This window comes from Trichechus manatus, unplaced genomic scaffold (assembly GCF_000243295.1).
Source record: "Trichechus manatus latirostris isolate Lorelei unplaced genomic scaffold, TriManLat1.0 scaffold00051, whole genome shotgun sequence".
NCBI classification, from domain to species: Eukaryota; Metazoa; Chordata; class Mammalia; order Sirenia; family Trichechidae; genus Trichechus; species Trichechus manatus.
Window position 1 is genome coordinate 6,728,379 of NW_004443987.1, and position 4,045 is coordinate 6,732,423.

Below are 4,045 nucleotides of genomic sequence, written 5' to 3' on the forward strand. Positions count from 1 at the left end.
GTTCAACATTAGAAAAACAATCAATGTAATCCATCAGATAAATAAAACAAAAGACAAGAACCACATGATCTTATCAATCGATGCAGAAAAGGCGTTTGACAAAGTCCAACACCCATTCATGATAAAAATTCTCAACAAAATAGGAGTAGAAGGGAAATTCCTTAATATAATTAAGGGCATTTATACAGAGCCAACAGCCCTAAACAGAGAGACTTTGAAATCATTCTTCTTGAGAATGGGAACCAGACAAGGATGCCCTTTATCACCACTCTTATTCAACATTGCACTGGAGGTCCTAGTCAGAGCAATTAGGCTAGAAAAAGAAATAAAGGGCATCCCAATTGGTAGGGAAGAAGTCAAAGTTTCTCTATTTGCAGATGATATGATCTTATACACAGAAAACCCCAAGGAACCCGCAAGAAAACTACTGGAACTGATAGAAGATTTCAGCAAAGTTTCAGGATACAAGGTAAACATATAAAAATCAGATGGATTCCTTACACCAACAAAGAGAACCTCGAAGAGGAAGTCACCAAATCAATACCATTTACAATAGCTTCCAAGAAGATAAAATACCTAGGAATAAATCTAACCAGAGATGTAAAAGACCTATACAATGAAAACTACAAGACACTACTGCAAGAAACCAAAAGAGACCTGCCTAAGTGGAAAAACATAACTTGCTCATGGATAGGAAGACTCAACATTGTGAAAATGTCAATTCTACCCAAAGCAATCTACAGATACAATGCAATCCCGATCCAAATTCCACCGCCATTTTTTAATGAGATGGAGAAACAAATCACCAAGTTCATAATGACAGGGAAGAGGCCCCAAATAAGTAAAGCGTTACTCAAGAAGAAGAACAAAGTGGGAGGCCTCACACTACCTGATTTTAGAACCTATTATACTGCCACTGTAGTCAAAACAGCCTGTTATTGGTACAACAACAGATACATAGACCAATGGAACAGAATTGAGAATCCAGACATAAATTCATCCACCTATGAGCAGGTGATATTTGACAAAGGCCCAAAGCCCATTAATTGGGGAAAAGACAGTCTCTTTAACAAATGGTGCTGGCATAACTGGGTATCCATCTGCAAAAAACTCAAACAAGACCCATACTTCACACCATGCACAAAACCTAATTCAAATAGATCAAAGACTTAAATATAAACTTGAAAACGATAAAGCTCATGGAAGAAAAAATAGGGATAACGCTAGGAGCCCTAATACATGGCATAAACACAATACGAACCATAAGTAACAATGCACAAGCACCAGAAGAGAGACTAGATAATTGGTAGCTCCTAAAAATCAAACACTTGTGTTCATCAAAAGACTTCACCAAAAGAGTAAAAAGACAACCTACAGACTGGGAAAAAAATTTTTGGCTACGACAAATCAGATGAGTGTCTAATCTTTAAAATCTACAAGATACTGCAAACCCTCAACAACAAAAAGATAAATAACCAAATTAAAAAATGGGTAAAGGATATGAACAGGTACTGCACCAAAGAAGATATTCAGGTGACTAACAGACACGTGAAGAAATGCTCATGATCATTAGCCATTAGGGAAATGCAGGTCAAAACTACAATGAGACATCATGTCACCCCATCAAGGCTAGCATTAATCAAAAAAACACAAAATAATAAATGTTGGAGAGGTTGTTGAGAGACTGGAACACTTATACACTGTTGATGGGAATGTCAAACAGTACAACTACTTTGGAAAACAATTTGGCACTTCCTTAAAAAGCTAGAAGTCCCATACAATGCAGCTATCCTGCTCCTTGAAGTATATCTTAGAGAAAAAAGAGCCATCACATGAATAGATATATGCACACCCATGTTCACTGCAGCACTGTTCACAATAGCAAAAAGATGGATACAACCTAGGTGCCCATCAACGGATGAATAGATAAACAAATTATGGTATATTCACACAACGGAATACTACGCAACGATAAAGAAAATCGTTGAATCCGTGAAACATCTTATAACACGGAGGAATCTGGATGGCATTATGCTGAGTGAATTTAGACAGTCACAGAAGGACAAATATTGTATAAGACTACTATTATAAGAACTCAAGAAAAGGTTTAAACACAGAAGAAAACATTCTTTGATGGTTAGGAAGGTGGGGAAGGAGGGTGAGCGTTATTTACTAACTAGATAGTAGAAAAGAATTATCTTAGGTGAAGGGAAGGACAGCACACACTACAGGGAAATCAGCACAACTGGACTAAACCAAAGCTAAGAAGTTCCCTGAATACAGTCAAACACTTTGAGGGACAGAGTAGCAGGGGTAGGGGTCTGGGGACCATGCTTTCAGGGGACATGTAGGTCAATTAGCATAACAAAGCTTATTAAGAAAATGTTCTGCATCCTACTTTGGTGAGTGGCATCTGGGATCTTAAAAGCTTACAAGTGGCCATCTAAGATGAATCAATTGGTCCCAACCACCTGAACTAAAGGAGAATGAAGAACACCGGAGACACAAGGAAAGTATTACCCCAGGAGACAGAAAGGCCGCATAAACCAGAGACTTCATCAGCATGAGACCAGAAGTACTAGACGGTGCCCGGCTACCGCCAGTGACTGCCCTGACAGGGAACACAACAGAGTCCCTGATGGAGCAGGGGAAGGGTGGGGTGCAGATCTCAAATTCTAGTAAGAAGACCAGACTTAAGGGTCTGACTGAGACTGGAGGAACCCCAGAAAGCACGATCCCCGGACTCTCTGCCAACCCAGAGTTAAAACAATTCCCGAGGCCAACTTTTCAGAGAAAGATTGGACTGGACTGCGGGACATAAAATGATACTCATGAAGAGTGTGGGTCTTAGCTCAAGTAGAAACATGAGACTAAATCAGCAGCTTCTGTTCGTAGGTGAAATGAGAAGGCAGAGAGGGTCAGGAGCTGGTTGAATGGACCCGGGAAATCAGAAGTAGAAAGGAGGAGTCTGCTGTCACAGCATAGGGAGAGCAATTAGGGTCACAACAATGTATGTGTAAATTTTTGCATGGGAGACTAACTTGAAATGTAAACTTCATTTAAACTACAGCAATAAACAATGTATGTGTAAATTTTTGCATGGGAGACTTACTTGAAATGTAAACTTCATTTAAACGACAACAATAAACAACAACAACAACAACAAAAAACCCCATGCACAGCACTATCTCACATCAGTTAAGTAAGTGTTCAGAATACGAGTTTCTTTACATGAGTCATATGGCTTTCTAGTTAGAATTATAAATTTATTTTCTTAGCTATCTCAAGTAAGATTAAGTTACAGTATCAGTAAGAGCAATTCTACTCTAAGATATTTTCCCAACAATAAACAGATATTTTGGTCTTGAAAACTACAGTGTAAAAAGCCTAGATCTGTGTGAAGCAGTGCTTGTTAACCCTAACTTTACTTATGAGTTTTTGTCTTTTTTAAAAACCTTGCCACTGATGAGTATCTATTTCACTCTTTAATGTTGGTGCTTAAGCTATTTTAATATAGATTTCTAGATTTTTAGTCATAGCATGGATAATTGAGTACAAAGCATGCTAACTTCTTTCTCAGTAAACCACACGTATGGATACTATGACCATTCCAGTCAAAAGAGCACACTCAAACCATTAATGATGATATGGTGGCAGCATCTCCCAATTGCAGGCAGAGTACACCTGAAATTAATGTTGTTGTTGTTGTTAGGTGCCAGCGAGTAGATTGTGACTCATAGCAACCCTATGTACAACAGAATGAAACACTGACTGGTCCTGCATCATCCTCATAATCATTGCTATGTTTGAGGCCATTGTTGCAGCCACTGTGTCGATCCATCTGGTTGAGGGGCTTCCCCTTTTTAGCTGACCCTCTACTTTACCAAGCATGATGTCCTTCTCCAGGGACTGATCCCTCCTGATAACGTGGCCAAAGTATGTGAGACAAGTCTCACTATCCTCGCTTCTAAGGAGCGTTCTGGCTGTACTTCTTCCAAGACAGATTTCTTTGTTCTTCTGGCAGTCCATGGTATATTTAATATTC